Genomic DNA, 21,191 nt, shown 5'->3' with positions numbered 1-21,191 from the left:
AAGAATAATTTGAGCGTGAGGACTTTCCTGGAGGCCAGTATATTCGGGAACTTTACGATCACTTACACAGTTTACGGGTAAAATTGTGATAGTCGAAGGGTCTTTATTCTGAACGCCGTTTGACTTCCCTTGCTGCATGTCGACTGGCGTGTGTTCATCAGATCACTTCAAACTACTGCCTAGCCTTAAAAACACTCATGTGCACACCACAAGTACTCTACAATACTCTGCAACCCGAGTACCTGCTTTCTTTTTGTCATGCACCCATGACCTATGAAGGTGAGTCCTATAAATCCCCATACGATAACGTAGGCCTAGAAATCTCAGCCAAGATCACCACAGAGTCGACGAAGTCTTTGGTTGAGACCCTCCACTCGCTCCAAACCAAAGGACCCCGATCATATCTGGGAACCAGCTGAAATTGCGAGCTCTACTTGCACCCCGCGCAAGCAGCCGCCTGTACGAACTGAGGATTGCCTCAGAACCCATGCGACAGTCGTCGTTGGTGCCGTCGTGAGCCACAACTTGCAGACTACTGCACCCTGCATTCTCGATCTCCGCAGGCAAGGCCGCCTCCACATCTCGGATGAGGCCCCCTGGCAGACATACCGAGTGCACATTGGCTATCTCTCCTGCCCAGAGCTGTTCAGCAACTCCTTTTGTGGATCAGTAAAAGATACAGGGTGTTTCAAAAATGACCGGTATATTTGAAACGGCAATAAAAACTAAACGAGCAGCGATAGGAATACACCGTTTGTTGCAATATGCTTGGGACAACAGTACATTTTCAGGCAGACAAACTTTCGAAATTACAGTAGTTACAACTTTCAACAACAGATGGCGCTGCGGTCTGGGAAACTCTATAGTACGATATTTTCCACATATCCACCATGCGTAGCAATACTATGGCGTAGTCTCTGAATGAAATTACCCGAAACCTTTGACAACGTGTCTGGCGGAATGGCTTCACATGCAGATGAGATGTACTGCTTCAGCTGTTCAATTGTTTCTGGATTCTGGCGGTACACCTGGTCTTTCAAGTGTCCCCACAGAAAGAAGTCACAGGGGTTCATGTCTGGCGAATAGGGAGGCCAATCCACGCCGCCTCCTGTATGTTTCGGATAGCCCAAAGCAATCACACGATCATCGAAATATTCATTCAGGAAATTAAAGACGTCGGCCGTGCGATGTGGCCGGGCACCATCTTGCATAAGCCACGAGGTGTTCGCAGTGTCGTCTAAGACAGTTTGTACCGCCACAAATTCACGAAGAATGTCCAGATAGCGTGCTGCAGTAATCGTTTCGGATCTGAAAAATGGGCCAATGATTCCTTTGGAAGAAATGGCGGCCCAGACCAGTACTTTTTGAGGATGCAGGGACGATGGGACTGCAACATGGGGCTTTTCGGTTCCCCATATGCGCCAGTTTTGTTTATTGACGAAGCCGTCCAGGTAAAAATAAGCTTCGTCAGTAAACCAAATGCTGCCCACATGCATATCGCCGTCATCAATCCTGTGCACTATATCGTTAGCGAATGTCTCTCGTGCAGCAATGGTAGCGGCGCTGAGGGGTTGCCGCGTTTGAATTTTGTATGGATAGAGGTGTAAACTCTGGAGCATGAGACGATACGTGGACGTTGGCGTCATTTGGACCGCAGCTGCAACACGGCGAACGGAAACCCGAGGCCGCTGTTGGATCACCTGCTGCACTTGCTGCGCGTTGCCCTCTGTGGTTGCCGTACGCGGTCGCCCTACCTTTCCAGCACGTTCATCCGTCACGTTCCCAGTCCGTTGAAATTTTTCAAACAGATCCTTTATTGTATCGCTTTTCGGTCCTTTGGTTACATTAAACCTCCGTTGAAAACTTCGTCTTGTTGCAACAACACTGTGTTCTAGGCGGTGGAATTCCAACACCAGAAAAATCCTCTGTTCTAAGGAATAAACCATGTTGTCTACAGCACAGTTGCACGTTGTGAACAGCACGCGCTTACAGCAGAAAGACGACGTACAGAATGGCGCACCCACAGACTGCGTTGTCTTCTATATCTTTCACATCACTTGCAGCGCCATCTGTTGTTGAAAATTGTAACTACTGTAATTTCGAAAGTTTGTCCACCTGAAAATGTACTGTTGTCCCAAGCTTATTGCAACAAACGGTGTATTTCTATCGCTGCTCGTTTAGTTTTTATTGCCGTTTCAAATATACCGGTCATTTTTGAAACACCCTGTAAGCCTATAAAAAAGGAAACAGAATTTGGTAGTACCCGGATCCTAGCACGTCATTTGGTAAAAGCAGGCACAGAAGCGATATGAAAAGGGGTGATCATGTAAAATCACTATTATTGAAGGCGAATAGAAAATTAAGACTCGGCGGAAAGATTCTGGGAAGACGCAGCTTATCTGCAAAGGAAATCGCATACTAGATGTCAGTCTGAACAATTCTAGAGCGTTGTTCAAACGTTTGGAGTCTTACCAATCAGGTATAACAACAGACATCTAATGAAATTTACACACGACTTGCTAGGATAGTAACAGGGTACCATTTTCCGCACGAAAGTGCAACAAAAATGCTTTGGGAACTCAGATGAGAGACCCTGAAAGAAAGAAAACCGATGTATTCTCGCAATACCTTGTTGCGTAAATTTAGTGAATCTGTAATCAAGGAACAGTGCGTGACCTTTCCGCTGCCACTATAGTTTATCTCACGTGTGGAGCATGCGACTGAGATAAGAGAGATTACAGAGGATGCATAGCCGTGGTATTTTTCCCTCTTTCTATACGCGAACGAAATAGGACAGAAATCGCTAATACTGGTAAAGGGTATCCTCCACCATCAGCTGCACAGTGGCCTGCGGTGTATACAACCGATGTAAACGACAACATAACATAAACACTGAAGACAAATACTCGTCTATATATGAAGACAGATCTAAAAACTTTAACTGTTTGGCAGATACCCGCCGCTTATACACTTTTGTTGAGTTGTCAGGATAGGGAATACAGCTGTAGACAGCCATTGTGGACTCGTTAAAAAATCCTGGGAACTATTTTCCATGAAATCAATATCCAAGTGGCCATTCCTTCACTCAAGATCGTAATATTGCTTGGGAAGTAGTGCAAATGTGGTTACAAAGAGTGACATCTTAACAGCCCACTTCACTGTATGCAGCCAGTAATTCCTCAGTGTCTTCTTCGTAACAAGAAGACTTCGTTTTCCCCGAAAGTTCAAATAACCCACCTGTAGCTTTCCCATACCCGGACTTCTGTTTCCTCCAAATTTTCATCGAGCCTTTCCCCTAGCAATAGCTCTCGTGCATCTCGCCTCATTTGTATCTTGGCAGTGGAAATCGTTGAAAACATACTCGTAAGGTGCTGGAATACTGTTGTGTCTGTATGTCTTAGTATTCCTTTTTAGGAATTGTGTGGTCAAATTCAGCTTTATATAGACTGGAGGAAGAAGAACTTTATTTGGTTCATCCCGTTGATTGTATCTCGCTTTATCTTCTGCAGGTGTTTATGTTATTTTTGTTAAACAGGAACTAGATAACTGACTGGGGAGTAGTCACGTATGACGTTCCCCAAGGCTCAAACTTATGTCCACAATTGTTCCCTGTATATGTAAATGTACATAGTATATAACAATCAACAAGTACAATTAGTCCTTTTTGCAGATGACATTAGTATTGCAACCAACCATATATTCAGCAACAGAAGAAATGGTAAGCAGTCTTCTTAAAAGTGTCATTGAGTGGTATTCAGCAAACGGTCTGACTCTCAGTTTTAAAAATACACAACATATTCTGTTCTGCACGTCTAGAGGTACTTCAGCAATAATAAGCGTAACACATGGTGAGAAAATCATAAATTTTATGCGTCCCTACTGATGAAAATTTAAACTGGAAAAAATCATTTTTGAGCTCCTAAAACAATCTAAATCAGCCAAATTTGCACTTAGTATTACCGTAAATGCTAGGGGGAGACAAATCAGTAAGATGACAGTAATGCGATATGGGATAATGTTCTGCAGTAACTTCATCGCTCAAAAGCGTGCTGCAAAGGTAATATGTTGTGCCACCCATGATCATCTTGCAGGAGTTAGACATTTTGACAACTGCTTCAAAGTATATTATTCCAGCCGGCCGAAGTGGCCGTGCGGTTCTGGCGCTGCAGTCTGGAACCGCGACACCGCTACGGTCGCAGGTTCGAATCCTGCCTCGGGCATGGATGTGTGTGTTGTCCTTACGTTAGTTAGGTTTAAGTAGTTGTAAGTTCTAGGGGACTAATGACCTCAGAAGTTGAGTCCCATAGTGCTCAGAGCCATTTGAACCATTTTTTATATTATTCCACGATGAAGTTTGTTGTAAATAATCCACTGCGGTCTAAAAGGAACATTCATGTACGTAATTACAATACCAGAAGAAGTGGTCTTCATAACTCCGCATCAAGATTATCTTTAGCAGAAAAATTGGTGCGCAATGCTGCAGCTAAATTTTCTGATCACTTCCCCACTGATATAAAATGCCTGACGGACAGCAAAGGAAAATTTGAAAACACAATGAAGAAGTTTCTCCTTGACAACTCCTATTCTGTATAAGAATTTCTATCAAACAACTTTAAATGTTCAGCACGTAGCCATATTTACAAATTAAATGTGATGTGTAAATAAAATAACTCGTTCCACATCATTGAGATTTATCGTGCAAATGATTCATGGCACTGACCAGGAGAATTTACTAAAAAAAAATCTGCATTTTGCGTTTTCACCGACACGACAAACGCTTACTCCCAACGGAATGTTTATCTTGTCGTAAGCACTTTATGATGTGGTGTTCCGGAGCAAGTTTGACATAATATTGGGAAGCTACAAGTTTTGGATTGTGTTTTGAGAGAGAGAGAGAGAGAGAGATCTCTGAGAAGATAGTTTAGTCACGACTGTGAAAGTAGCTGTGGTTCACTACTGCATATTTCGTGGACACAGTCAAGATCAAAAGGACGTTGTAAGATGTCACTTACAATGTGTACCGTACACCACTTTCCATTTCCCAGCGAATTAGCTCAACTTTATATGAGTCGCGACGCAACCTGTTGTTATCAAGGGATGACTATAAGGTAGATTATACATTAACTATTCACTTCTTTTCTGTAGTATCAATTTATGTAAACTGTTAGTTATAATGGGACTCTGCCCCTTAGATATCAAAATTCGGGAGCAGACCGCTTGGTACTGGGCAAAAAAGGGGAACTTGGAAAAAATAGAGGAAATTCTAGGAAGCAGGATTGAAAACAAAATTGAGATTAGGCTAAGAGGGGAACAGTTGTGGCAACATTCATGGGAAGGCGAAGAAACAGGGCGCAGAACTTATGATTTATTACCAGATGTTAGGGAAAGAATGGGAATGTCATATTTTGAACCAACCAGGGGACTGATTCACTTTCTCACTGGACATGGACCCTACTCGACATACTTATGTCGATTCGGGAAAAAGGCGACACCCGCGTGTGACTGTGGTGTTCCGGAGGGTACTCCTGACCATGTAGTCTACGAGTGCCGCCTTTTCAATGATGTGGCCTCAATTTTACGTGACCAACTACCTCATAATGACACGTACAGACTGCTGAGACATCAAGACACGTTTCAGACTATTAACAACCTGGCTAACGCGGTATCACAGAAAGTCTTAAAGGACTACCTGAGAGAACCAAATTAGCACTCATTAGAGACCCACTCAAACACTGATAAAGTCTAGCACCCTATTCCCAAACCGCCTGGGCGCGGAAAGGCCGACTCCTGCAGTCTGGAATCCGCCGTGACTCGGGATAGGGGGAGCGGGGTGTAACTTCACCGATTAGACAACGCACCTAATTTGACCTTAGAATAAGTTAGTTGTAGGATCTAGATTATAGATACTATTCTTAGAAACCTGCAGCGACCAACTCCATGGCCTGCCCAGTGTCAGGGGCACGCTCATTGGGGTTAGCTCAATGAGCAAGGCCTTATAGTAGGTTTATACTTTCAGCTGACACATTTGTAACGCTGCAGGCTTTAGTGACTAGTTTATAGTTAGTTAGTTAGTTAGGTTACCACTTAGTACTCATGTAACATACTAATTTGCCCATTGTAGTATCCATATAGCTGCCACTAACTAGTTACTAAATCACACTTAGAATAGCTGCAACCTACATAAATGTATAAGTACCTTCGGCCCACTAATCACATAAGGCAGTGGGCTACATTGTATAATTAATATGTATTTGGAAATAAAGAATTTTTTTATTTTATTTAAAAAAAAATACTGAACAAAAACATCAGTTGTAACTATCGTATCTTCACTCCCATTCAACCACTGGAAAGGGAAATCACACACAACTTTTCTTCTTTGTTTATAATGAATTTCATAACCCTGTCGAACACGGTAGGGTACCCCAACTGTATCTTTATCATCGACTTTACATCCAAATCGCAGTTAGTACAAATTACATATTCTTGACGTTATCGAACAATGCTGTGATCAGGATGCTATAGAAACCACGTAAGTGACAACAGTTGTTTGTATAATTTAGACCCTTCCGTAAATTATATAGTAACAAAATGAAATTAAATTGTTAATATGTACCCAGTCTACATGGTTCTTATATATATATATATATATATATATATATATATATATATATATATATATATATATATATATATATACGGAATTGACGCTCATTTCATGTCTGCACGCTAGTCTATACGCTAATGCGGGGAAATTATGCTTGTAAATAACTCCTATATCTGATAACTCCCATATGTGATTAATGAAAATTACAGTACAGTCATTAATATACTCTCTGTCTGTAATAATACTATTTGCCTGGTTAAACAAAACAACGCTCATGCACGTTGTAGCAAGTACTCACCACCTTTTGTTAAGACATCAAATTTCGCAACACTACCAAAATCAGTCATAAGGACAACGTGTCGGATGTATCACGCTCAACAGACAAACTACAAGTGCCAGTGAGATGGAAGTATTAAAGACAAGAGGGTGAACGAGATAAGTTTTATCTACGTAAGCGATAGGTGTTCGCTTTGACAGCACAGATAGTAGAGGGTGTCGCACCGTCTCAACAGCTCAAATCCAGCACCGCAAATTGAAGAATGATTACAAAACTATATGTGATTAAGCAAAACAAACGATTCAAAATCAGGACAGCGCTGTGTAACTCACTGTGCGTTTAGTCAACCTAGCGAAAAATTTTTGCTGATCAGTGTTACTGGTAGACACCATTTCTTCTAGATTCTGGTTAACAGTAATTTCACCAGCGCATTCTATCTTAAGAGTTATAAAGATTTATGGATTTATGCTACAATTGAACTGCCTTACTCTGTCCACAGCATATTCGGATTTTATCTTATGTGATAAGTTATCTCTCCAATTGGTAAGAGTAACGGCCTGTCAGACTTCAAGTGAACCAAACCAGTTGCTACTTCCCTCTGACATTGTCTACCCACTACAAACGGCGTTCTTTGCTCTTTTCGATAGAAGTTTCGATTCAGTCACAAAAATGTTTCGATATTCATAAGCTTGCTATCTGTTTACATTGCGACAATGTAGAGCTGTAGCAAAGGCTTTACGAAAGCCAAGCAACACAACTCCGCCATCTACAGTCTTCTCGATCTAGTGAACGGACGGAGTAAGCAGAATGTCACATAATCGGTGCCAGCAGAATTTATATAGATTCTTACAGAGGAATTTATCCACTCTTCTATAAAGGCATCATCACGAGCGCAAAATATTCCACATTTCGAGTTTTACCATGACGCTGGACGATGCCTTGTTCCAACTACCTACGATAAGCTTTCGCTAGGCGAAATTTGAATTTTGCGCGCAAACGTTTCCGCATGAATTTACCAATCGGTCCGGAATTTGGGCCAGCCTAGGGGAAGATCTGTAGACATCTAAGGAAATGCGAACCACGGGTATTTCGCTGCAGTCAATATAAACAGTCTTCTTTGTAACGATGAAGGCGATTTGGGTCTCCAAAAGCCGGGTGCGTACCACATTTCATGCGGATGTGACATGTCGTAAGTAGGGGTATACTGTTAGAGCAGCCTAGGAGAAGGTCAAAGAACATCAGCGACGCACCCTACTAAAACAAACACGCAAATCAGTTGTCATCATGCGCTGTCTAAAATATAATCATGAAATGAAACACGACATGGTCGTTAGCATGGTGCAACGGCTGGTTTATGGGACAACGTAATAAAGGAGTCTATCAAAATAAAGGTGTCGGTTAAACTAATAAACTGAGAAGGAGGTTTTAATTTAAACAAATTTTGGGAACCAGGCACTCAAATTATTACGATCTCGTCGGCTATTTCATCCACCAGAACTGGAAAACGCTGGGAAAATGTACGTTTCAAGGAATATCATTGTGGTCTCCGAAAACCAAAACAGCATTGACAGCCTTAGAGGGTGTCGGGAGTCGAACACGGCTGCAAATAAACCAACGACAGTGCACAGTCCGATTGGAGTCCAGGCAACGAGAACGCATGACGGTTCGCAGCACCTGAACAAGGCCGACTGGATCGGTCGTCGTAATACTGTACATAACAGTGGAAATAACAAAGCTGTTGAAAACAAGGAAGCACAGCATTAGGCGTATCAGTATTTCGAAGCGATTTAAGTACCTGCTGTGACATGTATCTACACACACTTGATCAAAGAATCGAGTTCATAAGGAGCTTGACATTCTTCGTCTGTATCACTTACTAAGCATTTCGTGCAGAATGAAAATAAAGAAAAGCTTATGTATTTAGAATTCAACAACTTTCTAGACACAATCACAGGAACGAAAGCTATTTGTTCATGCCACTACACTTGTAATTAGCAAGCAATCAAGTAATAAACTTTAAAACGCCGTAAACAAAAATACTGTCTTGCTGATCTCAAAGGACTTACAGCAGTATAAATTGCAAATAAAAAGCAAATCTGCTTTTACTTACCTGTAACTGCATGTTCCGAATATAGTGCATGGGAAGCACTCTCTTGTAAACCACTTACTGAAAAGATGTCTTCACGATTAAAAACTTCAAAATGACTCATTGTTAGAAATGTGTCATGAGGTTTCTTTGCAGCAAGAAAACTAAATGGGTTAAATGCAACGCATAAGCTTGCTTGTTTTTGGGAACCATAAGGAATGCAATATCGCCTGCGTTGTAGCGTGCAGCACTGAAAGAGGGGGAACTCGCAGAGCGCTATATCAACAGGGCAGCGATAAACCCACGGGAACAGACGTCGGTGATATGAGCAGCTGTCGCTTCCCGCTTTGAAGATATCCTGTTCTTTCCTGTTCACTTAGTCTGCAACATCACCAACCTCATGGCTCGTAATTGTTGTGGGAAGAAACTATAAATCTCAATTTTGTGGCAGTCAACAAATATTTTACTCACTGTGGGAAGAAACATGTTGGACGTTCTTTGTAGTACATTATTCCAACTCTCCACTTTCACCACTCTGATGCCTTCTTGAGGAAATACGAACAGTAAGTACACTTTTCCAAGTACTCTCCTTCTACTTCTGGAAGGGCTGCCTTCTCAGTTTTTATAAACAACTAGATGGAGCTTTTGGGATCTGACTTCACAATTGTTTTAAAATTTGTCGTTTGTTACTATTAACACAACGACAGTTCAGAAAGTGACCGAGTATTTTATTCACACTGAGGGTAAAAGGAAACTGTGTTGTGAGAAAATGAAAATGTCACATGAAAATTTTCGTTGGATGATTTTTTAAAGATTTTCGTAAAGGCCTAACTTTACAACAATGCCTAGATTCGATTCGTTCAACTTTTGGGGATCAATCATTTAAAAAAAAGACAGTTTACAATTGGTTTGCAGAATATCGTCGTGTTTCCTTCAGCGAAGACTTCTATGACGGTCGACCAAAATCGCTTGTTCCAAAAATCATTGATGCCTTGTGCAACACTATTGAAGAGGATCGGTATAGAGCTTACATACAGTGTGAGACGGGCATACTCAGGCATAACGAAGACTGCACTACATTTGACTGTGCACTAACATCAGCTGTGTACGAGATCTGTTCCTGATGGATTTCACACAATTTGACCGAAGTTAAAAAAAGGAAAAGTAGATTTGTGTCAACTGGAAAAAGAAAACGTTCAATTAACTTCGACAGTGAAAACGCAAATTCCATATACAACATCGTAACAAGAGTCGAAACTTGGATTTATTCGTACAAACCAGAAACCAAGCAGCAGTCAACTGTTGGACTGGTCTAAGATGAACCTAAATGAATAACAGTGGTTTTTTCACAAGACATTCAAAGAAAATGATCGCTTGTTTCTTTGGTTGCAATGGAAGTGTAACTACTGCTTTACAGCATGAGTGAGCACATGTGGCCCGCTAGTGGTTTTTATGCTACCCGCCAAGACGACGAGAAAAATCCGCCTTGAACGAAGTGTTCCTTCCCGTGCGCGACCGAAGATTTCCACTAGGCCGACCACGTCAATACGCATGCTATTCGCGCAAACGCAAACCAAGTTGACACTCGGAGTGATGGCTGATGGGAGCGCTCCCACCAGCCACCGCGCAGAGTGTTAACTTCGATCGCGCGAATTACGAATAGTACGACGCGCAGTGCTTCTCCGGTTGATCTGGTTTACTTCCATTTTGTCTGTGCAATAGTATATAAATATTCAAATTTAGTAGAAACCTGAACCCTACTAAACAACCTAAAATAAGTAATGAATGTCGTGTGTATAATGAAGAATGGACAAAAACATATTTCTTTACTGAAACACGTGATAAGGCAGTGTGTGTGTTGTGTAATGAATCGCTAACCGTGTTTAAGGAATAAAATCCGTAACGGTCTTCCGAAAGACAACGCAGCCAATTTGGCTGCAAACTTTCCAAGGAAGAACGGAAAATAACAGCTCCAGAGTTCGTGAATAGGCTGCAGGAGTAACAAACATTGTTTATCAGGCAATCCACACTTCAAAATAGCGCTACAGAAGTTTCAAGGTAGCCTATAACCTTGTTAAACTCAACATGCCTTTTTCGGATGGCGAGTTTATTACCAAGTGCATGGTAGAATGTGCATGCACCTTGCGTCTTGATGTTGATTGATTGATTTATTGAGCACCCGTTTTATCATGTACAATGATATGGGATTTGTCATATGTTACATACAGAAAAAAATATGAAAAACAACATATTATGCAAAAAATATCAGTGAACAATCTGAATTAAATATATGGGCATAACAATTATAGCTTACATGATATAAATTTGTAACAATATAGGACACAAATAAGTTACATATATTCTGTGTATAATGGACAGCAACAAGAAACAATGATTATAACACTCTATATTGACAAATTAATTAATTTTTGTGTGTACATAAAAGAGTCTACCACACGACACAAGTTTGTATATGAGTAACTTATAAGATAGGTGAAGGCACGCTATCTTTCTGAAGAATTCATGTATTCACTAACACTGTAAAAACTATTACTAATTAACATTCTTTTGAGTTCACTTTTAAAATTGCTCAGCTTCTGAATCCTTTTAATTTTTAAGGGAACAGCACTATAGAGAATTTTCAGGTGGTATATCGTACTCTTGTTGTACTGGGCCTTCTTATGCACTTCTCTGTGAAATTCATTACCCTGTCTTGTTGTATAGTCATGGAACTCACTGTTTAAAGAAGAAAACTGGGGGTGAGACTTCAGAAAGCATATACTTTCATAGATGTAAATGGATGGAAGAGTCATGATTTTATATTCCTAGAAAAATTCCCTACATGGATCTCTGCAAGTCAGTAGTGAATAAGGGTCGTTGCAAATTTTGGGGTTATACATCTGAGTAAATTAGCTTACCACGCCTATTTTCATTCTCTGCTTTTGTATGACATCATATTCTGGGATAACTCATCATTGAGTAAAAGAGTGTTCATTGTACAAAAGCGTGTAATCAGAATAATTGCTGGAGCTAATCCAAGATCATCCTGCAGACACCTATTTAAAGAGCTAGAAATCTTCCTCACAATAGGCCTATATATATATATATATATATATATATATATATATATATATATATATATATATATATATATATATATATATATATATATATATATATAATAGAGGGAAACATTCCACGTGGGAAAAATATATCCAAAAACAAAGATGATGTGACTTAAGAGGGAAGGAGAGGGAAAGACGAAAGGATGTGGGTTGTAAGGGAGAGGGTAAGGAGTCATTCCAATCCCGGGAGCGGAAAGACTTACCTTAGGGGGAAAAAAGGACGGGTATACACTCGCACACATACACATATCCATCCACACATATACAGACACAAGCAGACATATTTAAAGACAAAGAGTTTGGGCTGAAATTTGTTATTAACAATCCAAACTAATTCAAAAGTAATAGGCGTGTACAAGGCTACAACAATAGGACAAAGGATGATCTTCACTACTCAGGGTTAAATCTAACTTTGGCTCAGAAGGGGGTAAATTATGCTGCCACAAACGTCTTTGGTCACTTACCTAATAGCATCAAAAGTCTGACAGATAGCCATATAGCATTTAAAGTAAAAGAATTTCTTAATGGCAACTCCTTCTACTCATTAGATGAATTTTTGGGTATAGTAAGTGGGTAATTTCCCAACCCTCACCAAAAAAAAAAAAAAAATTTAGTGTCATATAATATTTTGTGTAATGTAATATCTTGTATAGACACCTTTTATTAACCTGACATGTTCCACATCATTACGAAGTGTCGTTTTAATGATCTATGGAATAAGTACTTATCTAATCTAATCTAATTCGAAAGCATTCCATTGTCAAGGAGGGCTATAGTGCAGCGCATTGACTTCATTAGTGACAAATTTGAACATCAGAAGACTGCAAGCAAATATTTTGCTTGACCTTGGCTGTGGATGAGAGCACAGATAAAGAAGACACTGCACAATTACTTATCTTTTTGTGTGGAATTAATGAAAATTTATTGTCACAGTGGAACTGACCTAGAATCAATTAAGGATAGAGACATTGGTCAGGACTTACTTGAGTATGCTGTGAACTGTGTGGAGAAAAGTGGCTTGCACTGGAACAAAACTTTTAAGCATTACAACGGATGGGATCAGAGATTTGAGTAGGAAAAATATATGTATGGTAAAGCTTTTAAAAAACGAGTTGTAGGCACAAGATGCAGACAGTGATATCTTGTATTTACATTGCATTTATCATCAGGAGAGACTCTGTAAAGCTGCACTGGACTTAAAGAACGTGGCAGATGATGGTTTTGGTGTTGTGAACACAATCAGAGCAAGGGAACTCCACAACTGACAGTTCAGATCTCTTGTTGAGGTTGTGGGGGAGAGTATGAAGATGTAACGTATCACAACACTCTGTTGAGACTGGGCAAAATGTTAAAAAGTCAGGGCACTGCAAAGTGCAATCACCTTATTCCTGGACACAAAGGAAGTATCTCATGATTTTGTTACAAAAATAGGATGTGAAGAGTGTAGATGTGAAATAATGTTTGCAACTGCTATATTTGAGAAATTGAATGAACTGCATTTGCCATTGCAGGGAAAGGGATTATTAGCATGTGAATGTGGAACATGTAAAATCATTTAAAGCAAAAGCACAACTATTTGCCAGGCAAGCAGTTGGAGGGAATATCTGTCATTTCCCTTTATTAGGAAAACAGAAAAGAGCCTGGAAGTGAGTCTGCTAAGACTATGCATCATCTGTAGAGTTTGGAGGACAAGTTCACAAGAAGATTTCTGGGCTTTTAAGATAATTGAGTCTCAGTTCAATTTGCAGTATTATCCCATCAGTATTGGTACTGACAAAGCACCTGAGGAGCTGCAGCTTGAACTTATAGACATGCATTCAGATCACACAGTGAATGAAATGTTTAATGCTGTGACACTGGGTGACTTCCACAAATGTTTGTCAGCTGATCAAGTTCCTTGTATGAAGAAATTTGCTGGGAAAATGTTCTCCAGATTTGAGTCTACCATATTTGTGAGGAAAGTTTTTCTTGCTTGAAAATCAACAAGAACAAATGTTGATGCTCTTTTTCAGACATTAATTTGCAGTCTGTGATGAGAATCTCAACAAGCAATCTCACTCCTGATTTCGAACAAACTATACAAAACTGTGATAATATAAATTTGCCTCATAAAATTTCTTATTTTATGTCTACCTTGGATATTAACTGACAACCAGGTTCAGCTAGCCCTTACAAAAAAGTAAAGATGGATTTGTATTAGAGGATCTTCAGGACAAACAAAGTAACTATGCCTAAGTTGACGACATTAAAAATGACATGTGCAGACACATTAAATCAGCCCCTTGTACTGAGAGCCAGTATCTAATAATGCAGATGTTCCATGAGTTTAAATAAGGAAAGTGAACTACCTACAGAGACTATGTAGAAGACTGCAAAGAGAATGGTAACCCTTATGGTACTCTGTTTAGGTTTTTAAAAAATATTCAACTTTGAATTCAGTACAGCTTTTTTAATGTACAACAAAGATTTATGTGAGTTTTACATGGCGTACAGGAGTTCTGCTCCCATTAGTAAGCAGCAAGAGTGTGACGAGTTACCACTTACACCAAATGGAGAACAACGTTGCAGGGGTCGAAAAAGAATGTGTAAAATGGTTTCAGACATCAATATATTCATCTGTGTGTATTATTTACAAATGGAACCTCCTACCCCCAAAGGGGACATCTTGGTATTCTATTCCAAAACTAAACTGCCTGCTTACCATCTAATCACACTGTATCTGACTGCAGAACAAAACAAGGAATGACGCAAAGGGCCCTTCAGACCACCAAGACGGTGAATTCACATAAAGGCTATTCTATGGAATTTATTTAATTTATTTCATTTTATAGAACTTATATTTCATTCAGACAAGTGCAGACTATTGTCACGTATATACGTCTTGCATAAATTCCAGAAAATTAGATCAACATTATGAAACATGATGGGAGATGCTGAGTCACAGGCAGGCACACCAAAAAGACTGCTGAACATGTGAGTTTTTGGCCAAAAGGCCTTCTTCTGAAGTAACACACACACACACACACACACACAAACACATAAGAGCACAACTCACACACACATGACCCCTGTCTCTAATGTCTCATGTGTGTTGGAGTTTTGTTTGCACAGATGTGTGTTCATTGTGTATTTTAGCAGAAGGCCTTTCAGTCAAAAGCTCACATTTATCAGGCTTTATGGTGTGCCTGTCTGGGACTCAACATCTCCTCTATATGGCAAGTAGCAATCTATTCTTCTCATAATAATGTCATTATTCCATCCTTGGCTTTCCCTCTTAAGTCAGTTACTAATAAATATATACTTCATAAAAGGGATTACACAAAATGGCATGCACTCAATAATTGAAAAGAAATAAGGAGAGCAAGTAAGTCAGGCTTGATATACACTTTACATCAGCTCATTAGAAGTGTGAAGAAAAATCCACTATGTTACGATGTCTTTGAATTATCATTTGATGATATTGATTTCAATTACCTTTGGTGCTGATTAGGTCGACACCAGTATCAATCTGATCATCATCTTTGAACTAAGCAAAACATTATCTTTGTGTAGTTCCGCCAGCCAGTTCTTTGTAAGCCTTACTTGTGTGTAGAGGTGAATAAATGAACTAATGATTATAAGGTATTGTTTGGTGTATGTCACCCGAGCATCCACCTCACTGGTGACCCCGACGTCACTCAGTTGAGTAACTTCCAGCTCCAATCGTCAAGCTCTTCTCCAAACTTGCCCTCTAATCCGGTCTCACGCACTCTGTCGAGTGATCACATGCTCCCCACATCGAGCTTACCTATGATCACGCCCTCGCCGCCGGGCCCTTCTCCGGTCCCTTTGACCTCTCCCCCGTCACCTGCCTCGCCCTGTCGAGGTTTCTCACGCCCGCCCCCCCCCCCATCTTGAACGTGCCCTCGCTCGAGATGTTTGTGCCTGTACCCTGGACATAATCCATGACATCTCTATAATACTATCCGATGACACACTGTTCATCGAGTGTTTCCCTTCATCCAGTGCTCACGACACAACCTCCGCCATTCCCTGCCACCTGGTGAAATGTGTTCCCCTCTCGCCCGACATTGACCTGGACATGTTTCGTGTGTTCACCACGCCCACCGGACACATCGTCGTCGTCGCTCCGTTCTTCACGCAAACCGCCGGCCTACCTGTCGCCGCATGACCAGCATGCCCAGTACGACGCCGGGCGCGCTTCAATGACTTCCAGGTTCAGTGGCCGGACGTTCCTTCACGACATCTACCCACATAGCTCCCCGATGACACTGTCGAGCTGACCATAGTCTGGCTCCCGCAGACCACTCCTGCCGACACCATAGTCACCGCCCCCCCCCCCCCCGGCCTCTCAGTACTCCATACTGAGGGGGGGTGGTCTATGTGGCACCAATGAGGTTGACACCAGTATTGATCTGAGCATCATCTTTGAACTATGCAAAACATTATCTTTGTGTAGTTGCGCCAGCCAGTTCTTTGTAAGCCTTACTTGTGTGAAGAGGTGAATAAATGAACTCCTGATTATAAGGTGTTGTTTGGTGTATCTCACCCGAGTATCCACCTCAGACCTTTCAAGTAGTCTAGGGAGAGATTTCTCAAAGAATACAAACCTTAAAACATTTACTACTGGAATTGTAAAAATTCTCATGATTAGTCAAGAAGACCACTTTAGGTTATTCTCCTAAATGACTTACAATAAAGATTATGAGGCAGTAAAAATATTCAAAGTAGATGTATGTATGGAAGGAAAAGATAGCACAAATCAGGAAAAGGAAAGGTGTGAAAAAGATATTCAATTCATGAAAAAAGTGCAATCCCCAGAAAATAGGAAATATGTCAAATTAATGACTGGAAATAAGTGCTGGCTAAGATTTTATATAGTTATATAAATCAAATCTCAGCTACAGATGAACATTGCAAAGACAGCTTCTACATAATTACATATAAAAAAAGGCATCTGATCTTTAGATATAGCTCATAGTTACAACTCATAACCATACTCGTGAGAGATAATGTAGCAATGTGATAGCTGCAGATTGTTTCAATGATTAATGAAATTTAAACATAAGTAAATGTTAGAACGATTTCATTTTCAGTAAAAGCTTGGATAAACAATTAAACTACACATTGCAACCAAGAAAATAATAATACTAAAGATAGGTTGGTGGAGCTTCTTGTACAAAATGTATGGGTGACCGCCATCACAAAGTAAGATTCCTGTGGTTACTGCTGTCATAGAAGTATCTTTTTTAGCTTAGAATCAGGATTAAGGCACTCTGTTTTGAAAGAAGTTACTTTTAACTATTTACCATTAACATACGTGAATATTATCTGCATTTTCTTAGAAGAGAAAGATTGGCCCTCAGTTTTAAAGAATATAACACCTGATCTAATTTTGTACTTAGTTTTATGTATGTAATTGATATTCGAATTTATTTTGACTATTACTAGTTAGTATCTTTCATTATAGGTCAAAATCAGTAATTGTTTCATAACTTAAATTCTTCTGTTGACATATAAACAAGCATAATTCTGTGATAAATGTAAACATTTGAAAGACAAAGTACCATTAACCTTAAAGTATCTATTCAGCTCTATTCAAAAACATGTTAGCAAAACCGGCCCATAATTAATTCCAAAGTAATGAACAGCTCTGTCAAAAGTATTGTTTTCGTAACTATATTTGTTAATTTAATGATTTAAAGAAATAATTCGACCTAACTCTTGCAGCAGAAGAAACTGTTAAAAAGAACCAATTTTTCAATGTAGTCAGTTAATTTAATGAGTTAAGTTTTAATTGTAATTTCTGTCAATTAAACTTTGAACAATGTGTATTTTCAGCACCTATTATTGTGATGATATATAAGTGCCCAATTTTTAGTCATGAGACAGTCAGTCCCTGGCCAGGTTTCAGGAGACTAACCTCTGCTGGTTAGAACAACAACAATGCTTCAAATTAACTTTGGAATAAGTGCTAAACAATTAGGTGAAAGTGTCTGCTTCACTCTTCAAGAACTATGAACTTTATGGTTAGGTTTTACTGCTCGTAGATGTTCAACAGTAAACTATTGTAGCAGTATGTGGAGTTTCACCTGCAAACTATGAATGAAGCTTATCACAAGTTAAACAACAGTGCACTGGCGACATAACTGTGTATTATTTGGGGCTTGTGAACAGTGAAATTAAAGTACTATGAAGCACAACTGTGCACCTGTTGGCTACATTATTTGCAATAGTCAGCGTCGGAATCCACAACCCATTATTTCAGCCAGTGTAGCAACGCAATATGTCAACACCAATCAAAAGAAGAGAGAAATAAAAGCAGGAGGGACCGCTACAAGTCTGATAGGACAAATGACAAGGAAACATTATATGAATCTTACAATTTGATTTCAGTAATTAACTTTCCAGTCCACCTCTGTAGCTGAGAGGTCAGCATAGATGGCTCTCGTATGGAGAACCCAGGTTCCATTTCTGATACTGCCAACAATTTCTCACTGGTGGCGGACTGGTGCAGACTGTACTCAGTTACATAATGCATTTGAGGAGCTACTTGACCATGTGATAATGGCTCCACAGTCTGGAAAGTCTGAAAAATGACCGGGAGTGGAACCTGCTGACCACATGCCCCTCTATACTGCATTTGAATATACAAGGCAGAGGATGATTGGCAGGTGGTAGGCATCACTTGGGCATTCATGGCCTGGCAAGGAGCTCCTTTTACTTAACTCTCCAACATGGGAAGGTAAAAACAGCAGAGCAATAACTGATAATGTTTTCTTGGGTAAAGATCAAAGGAAGAAAATAATTATTTATACGAGAACTGCACTCTCTAATAATGATGCACAGTTAGTTAGTGTAAATAAAATAGTGCCTTACAATGTGGACACTCCTCTGTGGAAATCAGCTAGAATAATTAATGACTCCATGACAAAGGTTTTCAAGAATAGTTCACAGAAGATGACCTGGAATGAAATTTATAATGAACCAAACACTAACATGAAATTTAATCTATTCTATGATAAATTCATGTCATATTATTATTTGAAAAATAACGTTCATCATAAGCTAATCCAGAAAGGACATTAAACAGACGTGTAAAATCCATGGATCACTTGAGGGATTAAAGTATCTTGTGAAAGGAAACGGAAAATATATTTGTCGGCAAGAACAAGTAGTTGCAAACTACAAAAACTACTAAAAATTATTAAGAGAACTTTTTAAAAATCAAGGAACAGGCACATAATATAAGAAATCAGTAATTCTGACAACAGACTTAGAGCTGTATGGAATATAGTGAAACAAGAGATGAAAACTAGTCACAGAACAGGATAACATCTCTACTGAACTGAACTGAATGGAAGGGCTGTAAATTATGATTCACAGGTAAGAAGTACATTTAATAATCATATCTTAAATATAGTAGAAAGCATAGGCAGTTCAAGAGAAAAATCACAGCAGTATATTGAAAAAACATAGAAAATGTTTTTTGTTAGAGTCATTATGGAACACAATTTCAGTCTGCCTGGAAGTCACAAAATTATCCTGTTGGTGTATTCAGTGACCATGCTAATACATTTGATGGAGTGTGGACCACAAAATTCTATCTGGTGAGCTAACATGTTATGGTATTAATGACATCCAATTTGCAAGGATGGCACTTCATAAAAGAAAGCAGAGTGTTGCTTGGACTTTGTGTATCACAAGAATGAAACTAACCATAGAATGGAGGAACACATTATGGGCGAGGGGGCATAATGATAACTACTTAGTCTTTTCTCATTCTTAACCTACATCAATCAGCTTCTAATTGTTCTAAAGGCTGGTTCAGAAACTGTAATGTTTGTTGATGACACTGTCATACTAATCAAGGGTCGACACAGTTTTAACAGATGTAACTAAGGTGATAGCTGAACAGGCTTTCAGCTGATTCAAAGAAATCAGTTGAAGTCTTAATTTCTCAAAAACTAATGTGTAATTTCAAACAAGCAAAAACGACCTTCCTGCAACAAAACTAGACATTATTGGTCATATACTAAATGAAACACTGCATGTAAAATCCTTGGGGTACAACAGGATAATTACATAAAATGAAGTAAACACACAGATAAAGTAATCAAGGAGCATTTTTTGCTGTTAGAAGTACATATCCCTGACATGTTGGCCTGGTGACATGAGTTTTGACTTATTTGGAATATTTCCACTCCCAAAAGTTTTATATTGCAGTACATCAAAAGAAAATACAGCATTTATTCATCAGAAGTGAGCTGTAAGAATATTTTGTAAGTACAAAATAGTACATCTTGCAGAGATCTCTTTACAAGTCTTGGCATTCTTACACTCACTTCCCCTCACATTTGCTCTTAACATTCTTTGTTGAAAAGAAAACGATATCACATAACCAAATTAACCCATACCACTTTCGTCATTGTATCATCGTCATAATCTGCAATATCAGTAAACTGGCTTGTCCTATATCATACTGTACCAACTGTACTACAAATGATTTATGGACCAACAAATAAAGGCTACAACTCAAATTGAGTGTTTATTGTAAGCAGCATGATAAACAGTAGTATAATTTAAACTGAAATATGTTATTACAGATGCAGGTACTTACTTTCTTTAAAAAAATGAAAGTGACAAGTAAATATTTACTGACAAATAGGAGATAAACAGCAGATATTCCACATTCCTGGAGGTTATTCTTCTTGATGGGCTCTATATAACTTAATGAGGCAATGGATGAGTAAGTAAATGAGTGAGTGAGTGAATGGCTTTTTCTGAAAATCTGCAATAATCTATGAGATATGAGGAGAACAAGTCTGAGAGATGACCTAAAATCATCTGCACAGTAGATTTATTTATGATGGACAGATGTCTCATCATCATGTGAGATAGCACTGCTGATGGAAACCATAACTGCAAATATGTCAGATACACCAAATATTTTAAATGTCATGCTGCCATGAATAACAAAATTTCACTGTATACATTCACATTTCACAAGAACATAACATGTAGACATCAGAAAACTGCTGTGCTCAGTCTGTAGTATGAGCATTTACAGATTTATCTACACTCTTACCTGCAGTAGAT

At 39.3% G+C, this 21,191-nt stretch overlaps 1 protein-coding gene and 1 long non-coding RNA gene across 7 annotated transcripts in view; one reads left to right on the top strand and one right to left on the bottom strand.

Annotated features, from left to right (window-relative positions):
- The window catches only part of LOC126237244 (lactosylceramide 4-alpha-galactosyltransferase-like), a 244,967-nt gene extending 235,620 nt beyond the window's left edge, over positions 1-9,347 (bottom strand). For 5 of the 6 annotated variants that reach the window (XR_007545056.1, XM_049947156.1, XM_049947154.1 and 2 more), the window contains exon 1: positions 8,992-9,347. The gene's annotated coding sequence lies outside the window, so the exon portion shown is untranslated. Of the gene's footprint in view, positions 1-6,902; positions 6,985-8,991 lie in introns of those variants that run through there. The other variant, XM_049947153.1, reaches the window with a different exon arrangement.
- The window catches only part of LOC126237245 (uncharacterized), a 37,325-nt gene continuing 25,427 nt past the window's right edge, over positions 9,294-21,191 (top strand). The window contains exon 1 of the long non-coding RNA XR_007545057.1: positions 9,294-9,530. This is a non-coding gene — a long non-coding RNA (uncharacterized LOC126237245). The remainder of the gene's footprint in view (positions 9,531-21,191) is intronic.

This window comes from Schistocerca nitens, chromosome 2 (genome assembly GCF_023898315.1).
Source record: "Schistocerca nitens isolate TAMUIC-IGC-003100 chromosome 2, iqSchNite1.1, whole genome shotgun sequence".
Taxonomy (NCBI): Eukaryota; Metazoa; Arthropoda; class Insecta; order Orthoptera; family Acrididae; genus Schistocerca; species Schistocerca nitens.
The sequence above is the reverse complement of the archived record's forward strand: the minus strand, read 5'-3'. Positions and strand labels throughout refer to the sequence as shown.